Raw genomic sequence first — 27,104 nt, 5'->3', positions numbered from 1 at the left:
GCAGGCACACAAAAGACTCGGTTATGATAAAAGCCATGTAATACTCTTCACCTACCATGGCATTTTTAATTGCTACCAGTGCCGGACTGGCCGTAGCCTGATTGCTACTGCCAGGGCACTGACAAGATTCCTGTGCTTGCACAAATGCACAGGATAGTGTGAATCTGATTGACAGCACAGGGCCGGAATGGACCCTGCTCTGTCAAGCACAGCGTGATGGTGAGCACCCATACATTATTCAAATGAGCCCCGTTGAATAGCTCAGCTGGGGTTCAGATCGGGGCTACAGAAGTGGCGCCTTGGCTGCCAGAGACACGTTCCACTCCTGCTCACCAGCACTCACAAATGAGCCTACCTTTTCAGAGAAGTGCTGGTACTCAGAGTGATGCATTTAAGAAGTGCCGGTACTCAGTGAGTACCGGCCCATTTAAAGGACTGGTGTGAAGATGATAATATGGAACATAAAGTGCCTGGAGTTGGCACTTTGCTGAGCTGTCAGTTTGTGAAGAAGATAGCTTCAGAACACTCAGCATGTGCCCCATGTAGGTCGAGGAGTACCCTGTGTGTGCAGCAGGCACCATATGGAGCAGGCATGTGGTGGACCAACTGGTGTGCAGCAGGCTGTCTGTGTGGAGTAAGTAGCTTTGGCTCAATGGCAGTGTGTGGAACAGATAGTGTGTGCAGCAGGCAGAGGTAAGCACGCCAGCAGCAGGTGCTAGTTTTAAAGTCAGCATTACTCTCAGGGGGGGGGGGCAAAGTATTGATACAAGTTCAGTCGCAGACCACAGTGAGCTCCTGCAGATTAATATAAATGTCCAGCTGCACACTCTGTCTCCTGGGGGCGTCCAGACCAACCCCTTTAAGAAAATGATCACGTACAGTTGCACCACTGCCAAAGTGCACTTAGGCGCTAGCACTGCCAGAGCATGACTCTTGCACTGTGTACGTCACACTATCAGGAAATACAACAAGGGGAGAGGGGAATAATTTATCATCCAGCGCAGGTAAGGGTGCCCTCGGAGGAACACTCACAAAACTTTACTAAAGGCATGGACAGGGAGGGGCTAAAGCCAACCTCAGACATTGGGGATGGACAACGAGGGCGGTGGCAGCGGGAATTTACAACACGAATAGCATGTGGATGAGATGGAGGGTCTAAAGGCAACGCGGACAAGGGGGGTAATCAACAGCATGCCAGCAATGACGGTAAAATAGACAAGCATTGGCATAGCCAATAGGTCTGGGACCTTATAAGTATTTAGCCATGCAACAGTTGCATAACTAAATACTTATAAGGTCCCAAAAGCGAGACCTATTGCTATGCAAAGCGGCCGTGGGGCCGCGAAAGTGAAAGTGATCGCGATCAAACATCAAACCGAAAGTAATCGCGGTAAAGCACGGTAAAACGCGGCGCGCGCCCGTGCACCTGCACTGTAGCTCTAGGCTGGCCTGGTAGCACTTTTTGGAGCCCTCTCAACAAGTCTCGCCAGACCAGTGCGCTGGGTCAGGCGAGACCTAATAAGGACATTTACAGTACAAAAAGTGATCAGAACTGTCGTCTCGAAATGGACCTCGCTTGCTACACAAGGATTTAGTTGTTTGTGGGATAATTTCAAGTGGCAGTTTTTTACTTAACCTTTTGATGACCAGGCAATGTACGGCACATAAACATTGAACACATTCATGCAGTTGAATCCAGGCACACTGCCCAGTGTTTTGCACATATACCATTACTTCTCTGGTAGTGTGTAGGGCAGCTGGTTATTGGGATGACGAGTGTGGATTCCGTGGGTCCTAGTCGGGTAGAGTAGCTGTAGAGGGACCTGCTCAAACTTCGCTGTATAACCGCCCTCGTGGTCAGTTTATGGTGCATTTGGCAGAATCTGTTGACCAGAGTCCGAGCACGAGTTGTCAACTTAAAAGAAGGTGGTCAGTTGAGGCCCCTCGCACAGTGCTCTTAGCCGTTATGCAAGGTCTAGTCTATATGTCTGACCCGTATATGGTTATCGCAGCCGCCTCGATCGGTTCCGGCTGTTCGTGGTCAAACACCCCCTGACAGATATGAATGATAGAACTGCCCGAGCTGAACCTCACCATTCATACTACTTAGTGAATCATTGACTATCATCAGACCACTCTATAATTCGGAGAGAAGAAGGCTCTAAGAGGGCTGCATTGATCCCAGGATACTGGTCATTAGACCTTTTGTACAAACACCGATGCTGTGCAGAATGCTTTGCCAATTTCATGATCACAAGTAATTCATGAGCTGTCGGAACGCAATGAAGTTTACAAAGCAAAGTTCTGGAAGAGTCCACAGCAGATTCGATGCTCATAGTTTACTTCACCACCGCTCAGGAACACCCTGTCTCATTAGGGACTCTTTTCGCATTACACGTAATGCTGAGCAACATTAGAGTAGTGCCCGTATTTGATAACAGAGGTTTTCGTTGGCAAGTCTCTAAATCTAGTCAAGCCTCTCGCATCAATAGAGCTGCTGGTCCAATGAGACCCCCAAACACCGACCAGACACCCCCACGAGTAAATGCAGAACCTCGTGCCAAGGTTTAAGGCTGGAAGCCAAGAGAGGTTCTAGCAGAAGGAAACAATCAGGCACATGCATCAACAGAAAAACCGGTCTCAAACGGACAGATTCTCAGAATCTGCCCCTTTGCGACCAGTAGTTTTGCATTTGGGATGCATCATCCCAAATGCAAAAATCGCAATTTAAGGAATCTCTAAATTGCGATTCCTTATATTGTGATTGCATTTAAGGAATCCCAAATTGAGATTCCTTAAATGCAATGCATTAAAGTTTAAAAATTAGCGATTTCGCAATTAGGGGGAGCAAATTACCATGAAGTTGAACTTCATGGTAGTTTGCAAAAACTTTGAAAAATGCACTTTTGTGCATTTTTCAAAGTTTCATGTTGCGCACACACATGCCCTTAGAGCATGTGTGTGCGCAACATATGTGCACACATTAATTTCAGGGGTGCAATAGGGTGTCATTTTGACACCCTTGCACCCTTGAAATTGCAAGAGCAATTTGCGAGTACCTACTGGTACTCGCAAATTGCTCATGCAATCTACAATTCATTCCTATGGGCCTGGAGGCCCATAGGAATGAATGGGACGGCATTCCTTAATTGCGACTCGCAATTTGCGAGTCGCAATTAAGGAATGTGTGGGAATCGCTATTTCTTTAGCGATTCCTACATGCATAGGATTTTGCAATTCCTTAATTGCGATTCCTTAATAATCGCAATTAAGGAATAGCAAAAGATTATGTTGATGCATGTGCCAGAATATGAAGAAGCATTGTCAAAGCTAATAGGTCTGCCCATGGCCAGTATGCATTTCCTTTACACACACACATATTGAACAGAATAAAAAATAAATAAACAAATTAAGTGGAAGTGGTGATGTGTAAATGTGGGGGGCATATTCTTGTGCAGAAAAGATGTAAGACATCAATCCTCACAGTGGGAGGCCTTTCTTCAATGATGGTGCCTACTCTACACTTCTCTCTTCATGTACTGACAGACGTAAAACTGTTCCAGTGAACAGATGGCCTGAATGTTGAACTCACCACAGTTCGGAATCCTACCCTGGGTGCAATCAACTCAACCCTTAACAGCGATAAAAGCTGAGACGGTGATGCTTCGAGGCTCCAGGTCACCGAATGCTGCCAGGGATGGTCCGTTTTCAAATGGCCGCTTCCGGATACTATGAAAGTATTTTTTGCAGATTGACTCACCTCCGTGTTTTTCAATGGAATTGCGAAGCTCTACTGATAGCGGATGAAATCAGCTCCTTAAACTGGTCACATCCCAGACCAGTTTTCAAAGGGTTGAACCCCAGTAAGAATGACTCCGCCTTGTCAATAAAAAGACTACCATGGACGGCAATAAAAGTGTTAGATGGAAGCCTCTCTTATTATCCTTGTATGTATCCACGTGCAGCTATCAGGCCCACCCGAGAGGCACACACTGTGTTTGTGGACAGTAGATGTGGGCATACTGCGGCCAGCTGCATCGTGGGTGAGGGCACAGTAAAGATGTTGTTCGTAGTGTCCTATTAAGCAATGTGAACACTGATTTTTTTTTTACTGAAACCTGGTATAAACAAGATAATTCATAAGAACATCAAAGCGGCCATGCGGCCGCGATACCGAAAGTAATGGCGGTAAAGCGCGCGCGCCTGCGCACATGCACTGTAGCTCTAGGCTGGCCTGGTAGCACTTTTTGGAGCCCTCTCAATAAGTCTCGCCAGACCAGCGCCTGCGCTGGGTCAGGCGAGACCTAAAAACGAGGGAAGGGATCGGCCACATCGGAAAAAACAATTAAAACAAGCAACAAAGTAGGAGGTACAGGCAACAGTAAAACCTGCAGGAATCAAAGACAGGTAGCTCGCTTAAGGCCTTCATCGGAAGCCCACATCAGATGCAGGTCGCAGATTATGCCTGTATACGAAGAAGATAAAATAAAGGAATCTATTCCTATTACAAGGTATTCTCCCTGTACCAAAGTTGCCAGTGGGAGCCACAAAGGACTATGTTTGAGATCGCACAATTACTTACATGAAAAAGCAGGAATAGTCTTCAAGGCCAAGCTAAGAACACGTGATAGCCTAAGCGAGAAGGTTAGATACAGACACTGAATAAAGTTAAAGTCATGGCTGCTTCACACACTTAATGGCAAGATTTATAGCCAGTGCTACAGACAACCTTTTACTGAGTTACTACACTTCCATGGAGGGATTTTCCATTAGCCATTAACCATAATAATGGAGTAACTGTGAAACTCTATTTAGTGACCTAAGACTGGTGAACTTGTGACCTTTGGCATAACCCCCAAACGGCAAGTAAATAACCACAACTATCTCTATACTGAAGTGCATCTAGATTGACCTTTGCCAAATAGTAAAAAGAGCATTCGCAAGCCCCAACCATGTCCCAGTGTTGATTAGGAAAATGCATCATACCCGACAAAGCCTTTCCTCTCGAACCCATAAACTTAAGTCAATGAATTACAAGTTAGCCAAACCGATACCTCAAGGTGTACTCTGAAAGCTCCTAGTTTAAATAATTTAGTCATGATGACAATGACGCAAACACGTACTGTGCTTGGTACGGCGGTTCGGCCTGTCCCAAAAGCTGCTGCTGATCCCGGGCCCCCTTGGCACCTGTCTTGGGGTGGCCGAGATTTCTTCCCATAAGCATGGCTCAAGGAGTAGGAGGAAGGGCCACAGTTTGCACAAGCTTTGGCGGGGGCACTGGGAGTAGACACAGCCCCGGAGCAGGCCCAGTGTGAAAGCACCAAGCGCTGCCCGCAAGCAGCAAAAGCGGCACCATGGCCCAGGTGGTGTTAGAATAGAAATGATTTAGTTATGTATTATCATATGTAAGTTAGCATTCGTGGCACCATTTTCTATTTAGGCGCCATTTTGAATCATGATCTAACCAATCCTTTGCTATTTCTGAGAAAAGGCCTCTGCTGGGTTGCATTTCTCCAAGGTTGAATTTTGCTTCACTACTGAATGCACTGTTCTTATTAGCACATACCTTTCCCTCTAGATAGAGGCCTTCTCCCACTTGTCAAGTGGCAGGGATGGTCAGAATGACCTTGAATAGTACATAATGTGTGACCGGTCTCAGAATCAAAAGTAGTGAAACGCCAGTTCATGGATTTGAGGATAGAGACTGGATGAAATTTAAGGAGCGCATGGGTCCGTTAGTTAGTGCGATCTGAGGTGGGAGATGCAGAGAAACAAGTAATAGCTAATCAGGCTGCACAGTGGACTCGTAATGTTATTTATAGTGTGTAGGATATTTGGGGAACTATGCAAGATTTTGAACTTTTTATACAGCAGCATGCCCTTAAACATACGTCCGCTACATTGATTGGTCACTTTGGGGTGGATGCGCCTCAAATTTAATTTGATATCAGAGATCGGGTGTATGTTAGTGATTTTGAGCCAGGTTAGGTTTTTGGCAATCTTACAACTTTAATTGCTTACAGGGGAAGGTTGTATGAGAATAGTGCCAAGTCGGTATCTCAGTTTAATTTGCGGGAGGTTCATCGTATATATCACCCAGAAATACCAGCGTTAACGGATCAGCGCAGTAATGTTACCAGACAGGGGCCTGTTTTTAGGAAAAATGGGTTTATACACCGTGGAAAAGAAGTGAGGTTCTATCCCTTAAGACTCATTTGCCTGATCCTAGGAAAAATCCTACTACCTATTATAAAGAATTGACTGAAGCTGCCTCTTCTACTGTAATGACTCTCGCTGATATTGAACTGTTCTTTGGTCTTCTTGTCCCGGTTGATATTTAGAGACAGGTTCATACTCAAGACCATGTTACAGAGATGGATGGTACATGGGATCTGATTAAAGGATGGGATCGGGAAAGAAAACCAGGAGATAAGCCCTGAGCTGAGATACTTGCTTTGCCAGGCCGCATTATTACATATATGCATTCCCTTATTCCGGCAAAGAAGGTAAGCTGGGATAAGTTGAAGACTTGTCGACAGAAGAATTGTGAAAGCGTGTCTGATTTGAAGATTTTTGGATTATAGTGGGCAGGATATGTCCTCTGAGGGAGGAGTTTGGCTGTTTGTTGATAGATTTGTTTCTAACTTACTTCCTAAAATTGCGACTCGTTTGCAGGCATCTGAAAGTACCTGGACAACCTCTTCCCCTTCTGTTATTTTGAATATGGCTCAAGACTATGAACATCGTGTTCAGGAAGAGAAAGGAAAGACAGATAAAAAGCATAAGGATTTAAAGCCTAAGGTGCTATTGCAGCAAGCGTTTAGGGGAAATGGTAGAGGGCGTGGTGGTCCCGCCAGACAGCTTTCACGCACCAGTAGGCAGCCAACCACGACACCTTTGGGGATGAATCGGTGTGCGTTTTGCAAGGAGGAGGGCCACTGGCGTAGGATGCTGCAGTCTCACAGGGTCGTTCTGATAACAATTACTTTGATGACCCTCGTGATGGACAGTATTATCATGATGATTATGATACTGATGAGGTTACAGGGATGTTTTACAGCTAGGATAGCCAGGGACAGAGTGAGGGACCAGTTCCAATACCTGTAGATCAGTGTGGTCCTTATGTCACCGCAGATTTGCATGGCTCGACTAAGGAATTTTTGGTGGATATAGGTGCAACAAAGAGTTTTGTTTCTCGATCTTTGGTCCCCGGGGCGGTTCTGTCTGGCCATGAAAAAATGTTGGTAGGTTTTTCAAGTGTACTGGTTGTAAGCCCCATTTCACGCCCCCTTGCATTGACTGTTGGACCTTTCACTGTGGATTCCCCGTTTTTGTTGATGTCCAATTGTAGTGAAAATTTGAGGGGTTTGGATTTGTTGCAGAAGTTGTATACTACTATTTATTGTTCCCCGGACAGTGTTTACATGACGATGGGTCCAAGTGTAGGTACTAAACAGTGCCTGTCACTTCCTCTTCCTGCTGAATTTGCTGACATACCATCCACTCTATGGGCAACGGGTGATACAGATGTGGGGCGGCTGCATATGTCACCGGTTTCGATTCAGGCTAAAGATAATGATATTTTGCCTCGTATTCCTCAGTATAAAATACCCCAAGCGGGAGAACGGGCCCTCCTACAAATCATTCGGGATTTGATATGCAAAGGAGTAGTTGAAAAGACGTCTGCCAATATTTGTAATAGTCCCATTCTTCCGATTCTTAAACGGACCCCGTCAGGTTCCTCTGATGATAATGAGGATGTTTACTGTTTTGTGATTGATTGGCGTGAAGTCAATAACATAGTGGTTCCCCAGTTTCCAGTGGTTCCTGATATCACCACACTTCTGACAATGATTACTTCTACTGCTAAATTCTTCTCTGTTATTGATTTGAAGAATGCATTTAAAATGAATTATTTACTGTTCCTATCCATCCAGATAGCAGATAGCTTTTTGGGTTCACCCTAGCTGGTAGGAACTTTAGGTTCTGTCGAGCTCCTCAGGGCTATACAGAGAGTCCAAGTATTTATAGCCAGGCATTGAAAGGTCAGTTGGATTCCTTATCGCTTCCCTCAGGTAATGTATTGGTGCAGCATGTTGACGACTTACTTATTGCCTCTTACACAGAACAAGGTTGTAGGGACAGTACAGTTAAATTGCAGTTACATTTAGCTCAGCATGGACATAAAGTTTCTCTTTCTAAATTTCAGTATTGTCGACAGGAGCTCACCTATTTAGGCCACCTACTGTTGAAGGAGGGTAGGAGGTTGACCCCTGAGCGCACCATTGTCCAGATGCCCATTCCACACACAAAATGTAGAGCTTTTATAGTTATCACTTCATACTGTCTGCAGTGGATACCTAACTAATCCTTACTAATTAAACCTTTGCTTGTATTAACAACGAAAGAAGTGCATGAGCCTCTGCCCTGGATGCCTGAATGCCAGCAGTCTTTTGAGCAATTGAAAACTGCGTTTTGTTCGGCTCCAGTACTTGGCACACCTAACTATAGCAAACCATTTGTGTTGTAGGTCCATGAGATGGCTGGTTGTGCGCTTTCTGTTCTAATACAAAAATGTGGGGACAAGCAACGGCTGTGTGCTTATTTCTCTGCAGTGCTTGATCCCGTTGCGAGAGTCCTCCCGAGTTGTCTAAGAGCGGTCGCGGCTGTGGTCACCTCGATCAGACAATCGGCTGGACTTGTGCTTGTTGCTGACCTCAGTTATGGTACCCCATGCTGTGGACACACTCTTGAATAACACAAAGACACACCACCTCACCAGCGCACATCTTACTGGCTATGAATTTACATTGTTTGCTAAACAGATGTGCTACTCTGAATCCAGCCACATTACTACCCCTCCTTTCTGATAATGACGAAGTTGATAAACATGATTGCATCTTCCGGACGGAAGAAGAGACGAAAGGACGGGTAGACGTGACTGACGTTCCCTTATCTGGACCTCAAGGGGTACTATATGTCGATGGCTCTTGTTTTAAATTACTAGACGGCACTACAACTGCGGCTTATGCTATTACCACACTGAGTACAGTAGTAGAGACATCACGGGTCCCTTAACAGTCTGGTCAAGCTGCTGAGCTTGCTGCCCTTATTCAAGCTTGCGAATTGAGTGAGGGACTGGCTGTCAATATCTTTACCGACAGCCTGTATGCCCTTGGGGTCGACTCTGCGCTGAGAGAGGGTTCCTTACTTTCCATGGCACAAAAATCCAACATGGACACCTTATATTGAGGCTTTTGTCTGCTTTGACACTCCCTAAGAAATTGGCAATAAAAAAGTGTAGTGCTCACAGGAAGGTCACCAATGATGTAGGTAGAGGAAATGCTTTTGCGGATCAGACAGCTAAGGAAACGGCCCTGACAAAGAATGTTTGTAGCAGGCTCAGCTAGGTGGGTTCCTGAAGTTGTTATGTGTGAAGACATTCTTGAAAGTGTAAAGGAGATACAAAGTGAAGCCACAATAGAAGAATTAGCGTTGTGGCAGGAAAGTACAGCACAATTGAATGACGAAGGATGTTGGATTGATAAATCAGGGAAACAGATGGATGTTGCCAAATGCATATGTTCTTCCTGTGGTTACTATGGCCAACAGTCCAGCTCATATTGGTGCTAAGGGTATTTGCTCTTGTCATGTATGGCAGAATGATAGCATCTCTAAGACAGCTGCTCACTTAGTTAAGTACTGTATGGTATGCATGATGCATAATCTTGGGAAAGGTATCCCTAAGCCCCCTGGTAACTTTGCACCACCCACTTTTCCTTTTGAGGTCCTGCAAATGGACTAAATTGAGTTGAAGGGATGTAATAATTTGAAATATGTTTTGGTGGTTGTATGCGCATTCAGTAAATGTGTGGAGGTTTACCCCACTAAAGACAATACGGCCATTACGACTGCAAAGGTACTCCTGTAGGAGTTATTTCCTCGTTTCTGATTGCCCTGAGTGATCTGGAGTGACAACAGAAGTCATTTTAATGCAAAAGTGATCCAATTGATTTGTGGGGGTCTTCATATTAGGCAAAAATGCCATGCTGCTTATCTTCCACAGTCAGTCGGTTTGGTTGAGAAGTACAATGGTACTCTCAAGCTAAAACTGGCAAAAATTCAGGCGACTACAGGGTTCCAATGGTCAGATGGTTTACCATTAGCACTTTTGTCAACCAGAACAGCTCATTCTAGAACAGGATTGTCACCGTATGAGGTCGTGTTTGGACGCCCAGCAAATGTCTGGGGTATCCCGCGTCCTCTTCGGTTCTCTGATATTTAGTACCCTGTGTTGTTGGATTATCTGGGCCAGTTAACAGAAAGTTTACATTCTATTCAGCAACAGGTCTGGGATTCCCTGCCTCCTGCGCCAGAGGTACCCGGTCATGACATTCAGCCTGGAGATTTTGTATTGATTGGGAATTTTCAGCAGAAGAAAAGTTTGGAGCTGCGGTGGAAGGGGCCTGAGTAAGTCCTTTTGGTAACGCGTACCGCAGTGAAAGTTGCTGGCCGTATGAACTGGATCCATGAGACCAATTGTCGCAGGGTCCCTCTACCCTGCTCTATGGCCAGTGGGTAAAAGACGGCATCGGGGATTCCGAATGCGAGACGGTGCCTTGTTTTGTCCCGTTTAGCGATGCCCAACTGACATGGATGCAGACAGATAAGGAAAATGATGACATGTTGAAATCTGCGATTCATCTAGAAATACCAGCTATCTAGGAGCCCTTATTAGTTGATCATTCTGTGCCAGGGGTGACCAGGTACAACTTGCGCCCTCTGCTGAGAGACGTTACACCAAAAGAGAAGCAAGATTAGTTAGGAATGGACTGTGTAAGTTAGGGTGTACTTTGTTATAGTACCAATGGAGTTAGTTTAGGTTGATGGAGCTTTGTGCACTGTTTGAACATTCAACAGTATAGATCGAAGTATACAGTGGAGGTATACCATTGTGATCGACGTGGGATATGAGCTTAGGACAGAGCAAGCTCCACCGCTAGTGCTCAATAGTGTGCCAACGTATTGATGGACAATGGGAGCCTGTACCAGTGAGGCTCTGATGGACACTGGGAACTTGTATATTTCTCTTGCATTTTGCCCTCCTCCATTTTCATCATTTGTTATGCATCCCTTTGGTAGAATGGTTGCTGAAGAAGATTGTGCTTCTTGTTCCTCAGCACAATATGGTGTGGACCCGTAAGCTAAAGTTAACATGTGTTGCTCTTGTGGCAATTGGGATGGTACTGCCTTTGGGTGTACCTTGTAAAAGTGCGAAGCCTAAGGTAAAATGGATTAAAACAAACCTGACCAAAGAATTCTGTGAGAGAGTGACTGATATAGAGGTTAATAATTATAGCAATGACATCACCTTTGGATACATCCTTTCTTCTATTTTCACTTTGGGTAGTACTACTATGGCCCGAGGTGAGAAAGTCAGAGAATATTTTGGGTGCAAGCTCCAAATTTTATCTAATACTACTGAAGCTGCTTTACGGGATATCACTACTCAGTTGTAGAGTATGCGAATATATTCTGAACAAACCAGATTTGCCGTTGATTTCAATTTAGCCAAGAGTGGTGGTGTATGCACGGTAGTGGGAGATCAGTGTGTTATCGGGATAACAAATATGGAAAATAATCTTACCCAACACATTTTGGACATTCTGGATAATGTTAAGGGAATGGAAAGCGGGAACCAGAGTTGGTCTCTTTTTGGCAGCTGGGGCTGGATTCTTGAAAAGGTGATTTTTTTTTTTTTTTTTTTTTGAAAATTTTATTGAACAATAAATCAATTACAAGAATGGGCCTACAACCACCGGGGCCGGCCGCTAGATTCGGGAAGGATCATACAGAGTTAAGGCAGTAGTCGACTCCCGGGGTCCAGCCCCGTACATGACTCCGGAAAGTCTTAGGGAAGCAGGATACATAGGTTTAACATAAATAACAAATAAAAACAAAAGGCGAGGCGTAAAGGCAAAAAATGTGGGTAAGGCTACATCCGGGGGACTCTACTTCTGATCTTCAAATAGCTACTAAAAGGCAGGAGTAATGATAGGTCGGGGGGGGGGGGCACGGGAGAGGAACGTCTATATTCGATTATCCCAAAAGTCGCAGGGAACCGTCAAGGGTCAGGGGGACAAGGCAATATCGGTGTCCACCAGGGGGGGAACACAGATACCCCCACGATACGCATTCCATTGCCCCCAGATTCTACCCCACGCCCCCGGTTTACCACGAGCAACATACACAGTCTTCTCCCTGAACATGCACCAGTCCATGTTCTCCTTCCATACGGACACGGTGGGAGGCCGCTGGGAACCCCAAAGCTGCGCTATATCTCTCTTGGCAATCATGTTCCCCAGGGCCGCCCACCGAGTCTGAGCCGCGTTATAATCATTGGGCTCCCACACATTCAGGACACAGCGACGCACCTCCGGCAGCAGCACAACCCCGGTGACTTGTCCCATGACCATATGAATCCGACGCCAGTATTCCGCCACCTCGCGACACTCCCAAAGGATATGGAGAAAGGTGGCTCTGAGTCCACATCCCCGCTTACAGAGCCCGTCTTCAGAAAATCCCATCGAGACCAAACGGGGACCCGTCACATACACCCGGTGGAGAATCTTAAGTTGGACCAGGCGGAGACGGGCTGGAATGGCCACTTCCTTGGGGGACGACAGTGCGGACTGCCAGTCCTCGTCGTCCAGTTCCACCCCATCCCCCGTCCACGCCTCCCGGAGGCGCACCAAGAGGTCAGCCCGATTGTTGATAAGTTTTTTATAAATTAATGAAATAGTACTGTCGGGGACATGACCATCGAGTATGCGGTCCTCGAGGGGCGAAGAAGCCGGGATATTGGTCCCCTCCCCAAAAACCGAGAGCAGGGCATGCCGAATCTGGGCGTAGCGGAAGAACTCCCTTTCCGTAAGTTCGTATTCGCTCTGGAGCGCCGCGAATGTTTTAACAGCACCCTTAATCCATAAGTCTCCCACTCTACTAATACCAATCGTGTCCCAACGTTCAAACCCCTTCGTTGTCCAGAGGCTTCCCAGGCGATCGGAGGCAAACAGAGGAGTAGCACATGTTAATCGCTCACTCCAGCCCAAGGCTACATTGGCCGCCTTCCAGATCCGTACCGCAATCTTAGTAGGGCCCGTAAGGGTCCGTCCCGCCGAGCTGGAGTAAAGTGCCCTGTTATAGTTCCCGCCGGGAAGCAGGAATTTATCCATTTCATACGCCGGATTCAAGCCAGGCGCATACGTGGCATGGTTAATGGCCGACAGCTGTGAGGCCCAATAATACCTGCGAATGTCGGGAAGCGCGATGCCCCCGTCGTACCAGGGGAGAGTAAGCTTTGCCAGAGCGATACGCGCCCGTCCATCCCACACCAGTCTCCTCTGCAGGCTCTCCACCTCCCGAAAGTAGGACACCGGAATAACATCGAAGGAGTTCTGAAGTGCATAGAGAAATCTGGGAAGGGACATCATTTTGAACAGCGCTGCCCGACCCAGCGGGGACAAGGGCAGCCTACACCACCGAGCCGTGTCCTCCCTCAAACGCCGAAGTGGGAGCAGGAGATTCTGCTCATAGCGAGCCACCGGGTCCATCGAGACGTATATTCCCAGGTATTTAAAGCCGGACAGAGATAATTGGATCGGAAGCCGAGGCGGCAAGAGAGGAGGGTCACCAGAGATAGGATAGACACAGGATTTAGACCAGTTGATCGTTAGACCCGAATTTCTCCCAAAGGAAGTCAGAACATCAAAGAGAACATTAAGCGACTGCCGCGGCGAGGTGAGATACAGGAGAATATCGTTCGCATACAACGAGATCCGATCCTCGAAGCCCGGGGCCCACCGGATCCCTCTGATCGAGGGCTCCCAGCGGAGCCAAGCAGCGAGCGGCTCCAAGGCAAGAGCAAAGAGCAGAGGGGACAACGGGCACCCCTGCCTCGTGCCCCTACCTAGAGCGAAGGGCCGAGAGACCCGTCCATTAACTACCACCTGAGCCATGGGTCCCGTGTAAAGAAGCTTCACCCAGCCAAGAAATCCCTCCCCAAAGCCGAATTTGGTCAAGACAGCCCAGAGAAATGGCCACTCGATGGTGTCAAAGGCCATCGTGGCGTCTAAAGAAACCAGCACGGCAGGTTCGGAGAGGTACTCCGCCCTGGCGAGGGCGCCGTGAAGACGCCGCAAGTTAAGAGCGGTGTAACGGTGAGGGATGAAGCCGCATTGATCAGGATGAATCAAATCGCAGATGACGCTCAACAAACGGTTGGCAAGGACTTTCGCCAGGATTTTAGGCTCTGCATTTAGCAGCGAAATAGGCCTGTAGGAGGCACAGCGGTCTCGTGGCTTACCTTCCTTGGGGATCACGACTATCGTTGCCAGACGTTGGTCGTCAGGAAGGGAGCCTGCCTCAAGGGACTCCTGAAACATACGACGGAGGAAGGGCGCGAGTTTATCCGGGCGCAACTTATATAATTCAATAGGCAGCCCGTTAGGGCCCATCGCCTTCCCCGAACGAAGGGACCGAATCGCCGTTGCAATTTCATCTACAGACAAGGGGGCGTCCAGCTGCTCACGGTCTTCGACAGACAAGCCGGGCAAAGCAATATCCCGCAACAGAAGGCGAGAGTCTTCTTCATCCCTGTCAGTCACCGGGGAGTACACGGCCCGGAGGTGGTCAGCGAAACATTCCACAATCTCACCAGGCTCAGTCACATACACTCCATCCGCGACACACAGCTCCGGGACCACTCGGTTCACTCTCTCCTTCCTATCCAGCCATGCAATCAACTTTCCCGCCTTGTCCCCGGCATTATACAATCGACCCTGCTGTTCCCTATACAACGTTTTGGCGGCGTCAGTGACAAGAGACCTGTATTCAAACTGTTTCAGGCTGAGGGCATGGAGCCCGTCCGGTGTGACACCCGCCTCCAAGGCCGACTCCAGCCCCGAAATGTCAGTCTCCAGCTTCACCACTGCCTCACTCTTGAGTTTCTTAGCCACCACTATCTGGGAGAGGGCGTGTCCGCGGATTACGGTTTTAAAGGCTTCCCACAGGGACATTGCGGACGACACCGACCCCTCGTTTTCATGGAAGTATTGGTCCATAGCCTTAACCAGGCTGTTGCGAGTCATAGGGTCTCTCAGGTACCACGGGTTAATGGGAGCAATCCGCCCTGCAGACCGCGTCTCGGCGTCAAAGAGCAGCCACAGCGGGGAATGATCGGAAATACCCCGCGCCAGGTGCCTAACCTCCCGAATCCGACTAGTCTGTGCCGCGTGCATAAGGAAATAGTCTAACCTAGAAAGACTCCCATGCGCCCCAGAGTGAAAAGTGTACTGACATTGGGTCGGATGCATTAATCTCCAGCTATCTACCAGGCCGAAGGTATCCAGCAGGCCACCAAGCCATGCCTGGGCAGCGGGGAGGGCCCTGGGTGGGTGACGATCCAGGTCACCCGAAACCACCGAATTAAAATCCCCGCCCATAAGCAAAAGGCCATCCGGAAGTTCAAGCAGCATTCGACCCAAGTCCGCGAAGGTGGAGTTCTGGAGGCCCGGGGGGACGTAGACTGAGACCAGGGAAAGGGGCTGCCCCTCCCATCTCCCAGACAGACACACATAGCGCCCTCTGTCATCCGAGACTACCCTAGTGATATCCAACGGAAGTGAGGATCGCAGGAGAATGCCCGCCCCCCTGGAACCAGTTGTGAAACCAGAATGGGCCACGAGGCGGTATCCTCCCCTGTTCATTGCATGACAAACATTGCCCACCAGATGCGTCTCCTGGATAAACACCACATCAGGAGTAAGACGACGCAAATACTGCAGTACTATACCCCGTTTGATACGATCCCCCAACCCATTGACGTTCCATGACATCAGTCTCAACCCGTCCCCCCCCATCCCCTCCAATAGACCAAAGGCCCCCCAGTCAGTAACGCAGTTCCCGTATCTGGACAAAAATCAATACCTCGCCCTGTAAACAAAAAACACACAGCAAAACAACCCCTCCCTCCCCCCAACCCCCCCCCAAAAATCCCAACTCCCCCCACCCTGCACCCCTGCGGGCCTGAAAACCCCCCCAACTTGCAGTGTGCCTGTCGCCCTACTAACCCCATTCTACGAAAAGACCCCGGAGGAGGAAAGGGACCCGTCCCCGCCCGCCCCCCACACTGGTCCTAGTGAGACAAAATGAACAAAAGAAGTAAAACCCAGCTGAACAGTGCAAAATGGCAAAATCAAGGACCAAAAGTTACTCCAAAGGGGACCCGTCACCTTCGGCGCCCGCAGAGGGCCCGGGACGGTCACCTCTGTCCGGCAACGAGTCCAGCCAGTCACTCACGGCCACAGGAGAGTCAAAGAAGGCAGTCCGATCCTCATGTTCCACCCGGAGTTTTGCAGGGTAAAGCATAGAGTACTTTAGGCCCAGTTCACGGAGACGGCGCTTCACCCCCTGGAATCCCATCCGCTGTTTCTGAACAAGTTGGGTAAAGTCCGGATAAAAGTTAATGGATGAGTTCTCATGACGCACCGGGCCGTGGACCCGTGAGGCCTGTAGAATCGCATCTCGGTCTCTATAGTGGAACAGTTTGGCCACGATAGGCCTCGGGGGGGCCCCCGGCCGTGGCCGACCACCCGGAACTCGATGTGCCCGCTCCACGGCAAAGAACTTACTTAGGCCAGCAGGGGCCAACTGTTGGAGGATGAGTTCCTCAACCAGGAGGTCAACCGGGCGGCTGTCGGAGGACTCCGGTACGCCTATGACACGGATGTTGTTGCGTCGGGCCCGTCCCTCGAAGTCCTCCAGCCGCCGGGCCATCTGGTCGTTGACCGCCTTAATGTCACCAAGCGCGGCCTGCAGGTCCGACACATCCGTACCAAGGGTGGAGGTCCGCACATCGAGAGCCTGTACCCTCTCATTTGTTTTGGAGAGATCTGCCCGAATTAAGGTGACATCGATCGCCACCGTGTCGATTTTACGGGCCAGGGCCTCATATTGCGTGGCGATGGTTTCCCTGATGCCCTCAATGGCGCCCATGATGTCCTGCAGGGAGAGCTCCGGAGAGACGGTCGTGCCACCACCGACGGCATCCGGGGGGGGGCCGGTCGCTCCAGGGGACCCTCTGCCCTGAGTGTAACGGTCCATGTTGTTGGCCTGGACCGGTCCCCCGCGGAGGGAGGCCTTAGTCTTACGCCCCTCGGGGCCCCCCTTGCCCCCCATGTGGTCACGGACACCGAAGGGGATCGCCGATCAAGAGTCGTAGGGGGACCGGCACCGCAGACCAGCGCCTCACCATAGACCACAATATAGCGGTGCGGGGGGACCCAAGGCGACGGGCACTCTAGTGGCAGGTGGAGACAAGGCCTCGCGCAGAGGCCAGGGGAATACCCCGCCACATCAATTGCATTCGCAGGCCAGCCCCCTGAAGTACGAAAGTGAAACCGAAAGTGGTAGAGCGGCCACTGGCACCGCACTGCAGCCGCTGTTGTTCAATTACGACACGGCTCCACGGTTCACCTTCGCCCCGGGCACCTCCGTCGGGTGGGTCCCAAAAGTTCGAACGACGACAACTCAGGATTCCCAGGTCCGATTCGAGTTCTGAAAAGAGATACGTGCTCAGCCGGTCTTCATCTGCCAGATTCCACAAACCACATCAGGATATTCTCAGGATAAATTCCGAGGAGCAGCAAGGGTCCGGGGAGCCCTGTGCTCACGCGACCATCTTGGATGCGCGCTAGGCTCCTCCTCCTTGAAAAGGTGATTTACTTATTAGTGTCTTGTTGTGCCCTTATTCAATGCCTTCCCTTCTGTTGTTCTTATTGCACCACTCTTCTCACTCCTAAGAGGAGAATATTGATTCACGATACCAATGCTGCAATCATGATACAGAAAGAGATAGATGACATAATGCAGATAGATGAGGGCAGTTTCAAGATGTCTTCCCTCCTTACCGTCTCCCTTCTGGATGCTGAGAATATGGAATGTACATGAAAGTCCTGTTCTTATGTTTTCCTTGTTCTCGTTAGAAAATGTTTTAGCTCATGCTAAAAGGAGGGTCTGTTAGAATAGAAATGATTTTGTTTATGCATTATCATACATAAGTTACCATTTGCTGCACTATTTTCTATTTAGATGCCATTTTGATTCATGATCAAAACCAATCCTTTGCTATTTCTGAGAACAGGCCTCTGCTGAGTTGTGTTTCTACAAGGTTTAGTTTTGCTTAACTATTGAATGCACTGTTCTTATTAGCGCATACCTTTCCCTTTAGATAGAGGCCTTCTCCCACTTGTCTAGTGGCAGGGACGGGCAGAACGACCTTGAATTGTAGATAATGTGTGCCTGGTCTCAGAATCCAAACTTACTCTTTGTACTTCTATCTGCATCTGCTTGTAAAGTTCCATTGTGGGTGGGGCTTCATTGGTTCTAAAATGTACATAATGTATCTTTATGCTTGCTGATGTCAGTCCCTCTGCAACACTCCTAGTTGCTAGGCAGACCAGGCTTCGCTCTGAGTGTACTTCGAATAAACAGTTATTGGTTTGTATTCTCTACTCTCTGACCGACTCTTCATTTAGTATGGAAGGCTGAGAGGTGGTCATTAGTGACCCAGGTGACCCTAAACGGGTAGTGGGCACCAGCACACCAGCCCTGAGTTGCAGAAGAGCGGTCCAGGCAGCCCCCCACAAGTTGTGCTGCACAAGAAACAAGATCATGCTCTGGCACCCGGCTGCAGGAACCATCTAGGACCGCGTGCAGGACACCTTAAACATCCCGGCCGCCCTGCGCTACAGAGCATGGCCCTGCATTCCGCATCACTGCAGCTTGGCAACACTCTGGAGTCGTATACATGGAGAGGGATGTGCAATTTAGATGTCTCATGAAACTACATATTAGGCTGGCAAACGATTGTCAATGTATAAAGACTAAAGTAGCATAGTCCTTAAAGGAATTCATAAATAAACGAGCTGGGGAAGAGGTGGACTTGGGAAGGGGGCATGGAGGAGGCAGGGCAGCAAGACTGGAACAGCGCTGACAGGGAGTGGGGGGGATGAAAAGTAAAAGGGGAGGGCAGAAAAAAAGGGGAGAAGGGTCACAGGCAGGCCAAAGTGTGGGCAGCATAAAGTCAGCGGCTATAAACTGTAGCAAATTGTTGCAGGACTCCTCAAAACATGCAAGCGTATTTGGGTACAAAGCAGTAAAGGGAGCAGCGGAGCCAGGACCTGTCATGCATTGTACGTATACCTCTAGATTTAACACTTGGTGCTGTGATAGCAGCACCACAAGCACTGCACTGCTGTACCCTGTCCTCCTGAATCCCCATGAATGGAACCTTCTCTCTTGGACATCATCCACTTGCACTCTACCCTGTCCTGGCCCTCCTCGCTCATTTGCTGTCCCAGGAGGAGCACCCCATAAGCCCAGCTTCTCGCCGACTGCGACATAATGTGGGGAAAGGGCCAAGCCAACCAGGAGGCAGAGCATGAGATGGACATGCCAACTTCCAATTAGCATAGATGAAGAATTAGAAGAGTGATGGCTGCCATTTATGTTTCTTCAATGAGAGACACTCTTGGGGTTTCCGTAGAGTATCTCTCCCCCTAAAAGAGTCAAATAAAACACAATGTAACACTTCAAGTTCAATATAAAGGCTGACACATTCTAGTAAGTGACAAAATGTTATTAAGGAAAGGCTCTTGCAACAACTCAGAATAATGGTGGGCTGTATTTTAGTTCTAAATGACAATAAATGTTACTACTTATTTGCCACAAAGTGATAGTTGGCATGTGTTTTGCATGTATTAAAGCTGAATCTAATGAGTTTAGTATCTTTGCCAGCATTTACAACCACACTATTAATCCAAGTCTGTATCATTCCAAGATGGCCAACAGATTTTATGTAGCCCATGACACATATTTCACCTTTTATTCCTCTATTTTATTTTTCCTCTTTATCAAACGTACAACCCATTCTAGAGCTCACAAGGGCAGCATCTTTGTAACATTTAACACTCAGGTCAGGAATTTATTGACATAGAGGGTGAAGAGACAGTTTCTGATCTCAGCGCAGTCAACAACCTGTGATTCTGGGCAAATGGCTAAATCTCTCTGTGCCTAAAAAAACAAGTAATGTGGCAGGAGGGGTGAGGGACGGGGATGGGAGATCCTGGCGCAAGAGGAAGTGGGTGGGGCTTACAGTGGCATGGAAGGAGGTGGGAGGGACAAATGCAAGCTGCTACAGGCACTGAGCTAAACACAGGCAAACAGTAACATGAGCAGGAAACCAAGAAAAAAATAGCCCCCTAAATAACAAATTACCAATCAAAGTGTAAAGATGCAGTACTTGGTCCCTACTCCGTGGGAGGAATGAAAGAGAAAAAGGAGGGACAAAGAGGCAGGACTGACCACTAGCTAGCAAGTATTGTTAAAGGACACTGAAACAAATACATCAAAAGCAGGTGTCTGGCTTTAAGCCCACAAGAGAAGTATTTACAAAAGTATGTACAAGAGGTCTTGAATGCTCGGCCTAAAAAAGGAAAGGGCTGAAAACAGACATGCATGTGAAACGTTGCCAGTGTTTCCTTGCAACATGCATTGCTCTTGGACAGCATACCCTTGTCAACCATGTTTCATTGGCAAGGCAGGATTTCATCACTTCATATCATCTGTAGATTCATAAAGAGCGTAATTTTTTTTTCATCCCACTTTATTAAGGTCAATTGACCTAGTTTGGGGATGATTTAAAAGCAACCACTTATTCCTTCTTGTTTAACAGCAATCTCAAGTGATAAATATCAAGATTGTATTGATACAAAAGCTGATAGTACATCTGTAAAGTCAGTGAGATCTTTCCTCCATAGTATAAAACTCCATAAAAGGAACTGCCCTTTGATGTTTGTTGATTTAGTTAAATGTTTTATAAGGTGCTGGCTTGTGGCTCATGTCACTACATCACACTGATGCAGAGATGAGGCAGGCAAGAATCAATCCCCTTTACAAGACAAACATGGTAAACGGTTGATCTACGAGGTTAGAACAATGCCATAAGCCATTCTGTTTTTCACAGGCCCTGCCCCTAATTCTGGGAGACAGATCCCAACGAGGGCACTTGCAGCAAGAGACACAAAGTACAAATATAAACTTTGTCTGAGGCAGAAAATACAAAAACAACTCATGTAATATATTTTCTACATATTGTTGCAAGATGGCTCAGTAGGTTAAACGCTCACCAATGGCATTAGCATGTTACGAGTTCCTGTCCCAGCAAGGTCAACTCAGCCTTCTATCTTTTTGAGATATGTCCCATTATATTGTGTAGCATTAAACTCTACTGCTTCCACTGTTCAGATTGCCAGAAGTGTGATATGAAGTTGTTAGACCTGGCATCTTTGGTGTGGTTCACCCTATATTTTTGCTTCTGATCTCCTGTTTTTGACTGTGTGCTGAATTTGGTTTTTGCTGGCTTTAGGACTCGGGGCATCTTGCCACTGCTGACCAGTTCTAAAGTGCAAGTGCTCTAAGTCTAAAATGCACTGGTATTTGGTTTCTCCATTGGCATATTTGATTTACTAGTAAGTCACTAGTACAGTGCACCAGGTGTGCCCACGGCCTGTAAATCAAATGCTACTAGTGGACCTGTAGCACTGATTGTGCCACCCACATGAGCAGCCCTGCAAACATGTCTCAGGCCTGCCACTGCAGAGCCTCTGTGTGCAGTTTCAAAATGCCATTTCGACCTGACAAGTGTACCCACTTGCCAGGCTCAAACCTTCCCTATTATTACATATAAGGCACAACTAAGGTAGGCACTCGGTAGCCCCATGGACAGGGTGCAGTGTATTTAAAAGGTAGGACATGTGCTTGTGAGTTGTACATGTCGTAGTGAAAAACATCTAAATTGGTTTTTCACTTCAGCAAGCCCTATCTCTTCCGTAGTTTAGCATTGGAGCTGCCTTGTAACATCTTACAAGTGTATCTTCCAATTAGAAGCAGATAGAAAATTGGAGTTTGGTGTCTCTGGACTCACAATTCAAAGAATCATCTTTTCATGAAGTTGGCTTTTAAATTTCAGGTCTGAAAATACCACTTTTAAAAAGTTGGTATTTTATTACTTAACCATCCGGTGCCGCTGCATGTCCCTAGAATACATGTCTGGGTTGAATGACAGTTGAGCTTTGTGAATTCACTCTAGACAGTAGGGGACACAAAGAAAGCTGAGGTGTGCCTGGCATATCCTGATTGCCCATTACCAGGCTGACAAGCCTTTCTGAGCTAGAGTAGTGGGAGGATTTGACACTTCCACCTGAATACAACTGTGCCTGTCCATACACAAATAAGTCTCCATCCCCTGTAGTGTGTCTGGAGCCACGGCAAGGACGGGCAGGAATACTGTGCACTACAAAGACATTTCTTTGAAGTCCCCCTACTTCAAAGACCGAAATGGGTGTAAGTACTGGACCTCTGACACCATATACTCAGAACATTTCTGGACTGAGGACATTTTGCCAGGAAGAAGAGCTGTTGTGCTGCCAGGATGGACTGCCACTTTGCTGTTTGCTTTGCTGTGTTGGCCTGCTGCCTGTCACTTCTGTACTGGGAGTGAGAGGAGACACTACATCCTGCTGTCAAAAGTTTCTCCAAGGGCTTGAGTTGAGCTTGCCTCCTGTTGGAAGTCTCACGGCCATGAAAGACTTCACTTGTAGCACTTGGGCTCTTTTGCAGAGAGCCCTACTTGCCAAGTGGTGTGAAAACCAATTCCTGGGCTCTTGTAAGCGAGTTTCAGTGCTACAAGAAAGAACCCGACATTGAGCGAATTTGGTACCGGCACCTGTCTGCAATTTTGATGCCGTGCTGCTGCCTGCTCTGAAGCCGTGAGCCCCACGGAATGACCCCGACTTACAAAGCAGCCTCTGATGACGCTGCAGTGCCTCCTTGGAACCGCCCCTGCAGGAGTCCTGAGCACCGCACCACCGAAATCTGTGATGCACCGCTCCAAATCTGACAGTGCTGCTGAGGCCCAGTGGCTTGACGCCGTGAAACAGAAGCCTCGCAGTTTGACCTGCAATGCCTCATCCATGCCATCCATCAGTAAGGAACCACGGGTCATCTCGACAACCGCTGCCTCACCTTCCCTGGGCCTTGCAACGTTCCTGGGCATCAGCAACTCTATGACCCAGTACCGCTGCCAGGAACCGACCCCTCATTTGCTTCAGTGATACCTTACCTCCTTTGTGCAACGCACTGCCCTCAAGTGCCGATGTGCTAACAACTTGCATAGCAGTAAGGAACCGATGTCGCACTTGCCTCCCTGACGCCTCATCTCCCCAGCGTCTTGCATTGTCTTTTATTTCTGACGCCTACCAGGTACTGTACTGGGGTCTGCGGGACTCCCTACACTGGCCCTCACTCTATTGAGGCCGGACTGACTTTGTGGAGTTGACGTTGTGAAGAGCGACCAGATAGCCCCATTGGAGCTATTGTTTTCTAAAAGCTGAACTTGATTTAATCTTTGAAAATGTATATCTTGACTTGTGTATGCTGGATTTTTTTTTGCTTTGGTCTGGTCTTTCTCAGATAAATATAGTCTATTTTTCTAAACCGGTGTGGATTACTTTTGTGGTGGTTTAACTGTATTACTGTGTGTGTGTGTGTGTGTGTGTGTGTGTCTGTATAAATACTTTACACATTGCCAAGCTACCAAGGGGGTGAGCACAGGTTATTCTTAGTGTGTGACTTAGTTACCCAGACTAGGATTGTGGTTCCTGGTTGAACAGGGTACATACTGTGCCAACCATAAACCCAGGAGCAAATTTGCAAGCCCCTATCCCCACAGGAACGTCACTTTTGTAGACGTTCCTATGGCGACAAGCGCCTTGCCTTATTCACAAGGCGGCTTTAAGCCACTTAACGTTGGCTTATCGCCGCCTTGTGAATAAGGCACTCTTTCACGCCTAACTTTAAAAAAAATATATATTTTTTATTGAAAATAAAAATAACACAAAAAAACACAATAATGGTGCAGTTACAAGACATAATACAATGCGGAGGGAATACCGAAAACAGAATGAAACCATATAGTACATTGGGCCAAAAGAAAAAAGGGAACACACTTTTGCCATCAGCCCTTGCCATCGTCAGCCTATGGTGTCATATCATCAACAACATCACTCGGTTCTGCAAAGGAGGTACAAATAAAGCCTCTACGTTTGTTCCACGGGCCCCACAGCTTAGTCCATTTACCTGGGCATCCTCTACTTCCGTACTCCGCCCTTTCCGCTTGCATGCACCAGTCCATGTCCGATGCCCATTCCGCATACTTAAGAGCAACTCCCCCCTTCCAGGTTCTAGCGATGTTGCGCTTGGCAACCATACAATCCAGTGTGACCCAGAGGCGCTCATATCTGTTTAGATCAGTCGCCTCCCAAACATTCAAAAGGCAAAGTCGTGGGGATAGAGGTATTGGTTTATGGCATAAGTGGGACATGACGGAAACAACCCTTCCCCAATACCTTTGGAGGGCGGGGCAGTCCCACCACTGATGTATAAAGGTACCCAGCTGACTACAACCCAGAGGACAATCCGGAGAGGATGAAAGGCCCATCTTAAGTGCTGAACTGGTGTAGTATGTCCTGTGAAGCACTTTAAGTTAGATCAACTTAAAACGTGAGCAAATCGCTACCTCCTGTGGTGATGCCAGGGCTTCCCTCCACTTCTCCTCGTCAAGCTCCCCCACCTCATCATTCCATTTCGCCCGTATGTTACCCATAGAGTCCGGCATATTGTTGAAAATCTTACGGTATGTCAAAGAGATTGCCCTTTCTGGAAGGTAATCATCCAGTAACCGATCTAACGGAGAGGAAACTGGCAATTCTGAACCACTGGGTAACACCTTCTGCAATACACTTCGCACCTGTCGATACCGGAAAGGTTCCCCCTCCTGTAAGTGGTACTGTTGTTGTAGCTCACCAAACGGAACTACTCCCCCCTTCTGCCAAAGGTCCCCCACCGTCGAAAGACCGTCAAAAGACCTATCAAGTCCCATTTATCAAACCCCAGAAACCTCGAGAGCTTACCCAGGTGAAGAGATTCAAACAGTGGAGTAGCCTTGGTAATCTTACCTTTCCAGCCCAACGCAGCAGTGGCCACACCCCATAGAACTACCGTAGTCGAGGTCGGGGTGAACTTAGGAGCGCATTGTTTACCTCCATACAGAGCCCTAGGAAAATTATCAGAGGACATATTGTACCTGTCTATTGTGTATGCTGGGTCCGTAATGAGACAATACATCCAGCGGTTAAGAACCACCAGCTGTGCGGCCCAGTAATAATGTTGAATGGCAGGCAATGCTATGCCCCCATCATACCAGCTTTTTGTAAGGTTAACAAGGGCAATTCTGGGTGTCCTGTTGTTCCATAACAGTGAGCGGACCTCAGAGCACAAAAGTAGAGGAGAGAGATCAAGAAAGGCGTATTCTGCAGTACGTAAGGAAAGCGGGGAAGTGCCATCATTTTATAAAGAGTAGCTCTACCGAGGAGCGTGAGAGGTAAAGCCTTCCAATGCTGCACGTCTGCGCGAAAACGCTGGAGCGGAGGGATCAGATTCAGACGATGGAACGGCCCTTCATCCTTGGTAATGTATATTCCCAGATACCGAAACCCCTCGGTGACTATTTGGGCCTGGCATCCTGCCGGGAAAGCCGGCGTCTCCCCGCTCAAAACATAAAATAGGGATTTATCCCAGTTGATCGTGTAACCGGAATATCGCTGGAAGATGGCGAAAATGTGTAGCACACTATGAATTGACAACCAGGGTCGGGCCAGATACAGTAGAACATCATCGGCATAGAGGGAAATTCTATCCGACCAATCCGGAGTCCAGTTCAGACCACGATTCTGAGGGTCACCTCTGATCTATATGGCCAGGGGTTCCAAGGCCAGTGCGAAGAGAAGAAGTGACAGGGGGCAATCCTGTCTCGTGCCCTTACCCAGCTCAAAGATGGCAGAACAGCTGCCATTCACCGTGACTCGGGCCAAAGGGCGGGCGTAAAGTAGGCGCACCCAGGATATAAATCGGGCGCTGAACCCGTACCTCTCCAGCACAGCAAACAGGAAGAGCCACTCAGTCATATCAAAGGCCATCTTAGCGTCCAAGGACACTATCACCGAGTCCTCTTGAACAGTAGAGGCTCAGCCCAGCACCCCAAAGAGGCGGCGCAGATTCAGCGCAGTGTTTCTAGCCGGCATGAAGCCGGATTGGTCCGGATGAATCAACCTGGGAAGACAGGGCGAGAGACGAAGGGCCAGTAGCTTGGCCAAGATCTTAACCTCAGGATCTTGGAGAGAGATGGGCCTGTACGAGGAGCATCGGTCTGGTGGATTTCCCGGTTTATGAATGACTACGATGTTGGCCAGTCGTTGTGTTATTGGCAAACTACAGAGGGATATCCCCTCGTCATACATACGCACCAAAAAGGGCGCAATGACGGAGGCGGTAAGTTTGTAAAGTTCAATCGGGAGGCCACTTAGGCCCATGGCCTTCCCTGACTGCAGTGCCCCAGCACCCTTGGAAACTTCCTCCGAGGTCAGATCGGCATCCAAATCCAGCGTCTCCTGTGAATCTAATTGTGGCAAAGTAAGCGTAGAAAGCAATTCCTCCGAAGCCTACCTGGTGGACATGGGTGAGGGGGTGTACACTTCCTTGAAATGACTAGCGAAGGACTCCGCAATGCTAAGATTATCATGGCGGTGTCTTCTCTGAGAATCTAGAATCTCTGCCACCCATCTCTTGGCCAACTCTCTCCGATTCGAGAAGCCAGCAATTTACTGGCTTTGTCCCCGATGTCGTAAATGCGATGCTGAGTGGCTCGATAATGAGTCCTGGGGGCCTCTTCCGCAATATCTCGGTATTCTTTCCGCTTTATGGCCACAGTGTGGGAGACCACCGATGAAGTGGAGGCGACCATCTCTGCTTCCAACTGCATCACCTCCCTCTCTATATCTTGTAGCTGTTTATTTTTTTTCCTTCTTATGACCTGCCACCGCCGCCACCCCACATCCCAGAATCACCGTCTTATATACCTCCCACAA

At 48.2% G+C, this 27,104-nt stretch overlaps 1 protein-coding gene and 1 long non-coding RNA gene across 2 annotated transcripts in view; one reads left to right on the top strand and one right to left on the bottom strand.

The window, feature by feature from the left end:
• Nucleotides 1–27,104, bottom strand: part of ADGRG5 (adhesion G protein-coupled receptor G5) — a 769,418-nt gene that overhangs the window by 269,178 nt on the left and 473,136 nt on the right. The window lies entirely within an intron of this gene.
• Nucleotides 1–27,104, top strand: part of LOC146775886 (uncharacterized) — a 75,860-nt gene that overhangs the window by 47,742 nt on the left and 1,014 nt on the right. The gene's annotated exons all lie outside the window — the stretch shown is intronic.

The sequence above is a fragment of the Triturus cristatus genome, chromosome 12 (genome assembly GCF_964204655.1).
Source record: "Triturus cristatus chromosome 12, aTriCri1.1, whole genome shotgun sequence".
Lineage (NCBI taxonomy): Eukaryota > Metazoa > Chordata > Amphibia > Caudata > Salamandridae > Triturus > Triturus cristatus.
This window is presented reverse-complemented; position numbering and strand designations above follow the sequence as displayed.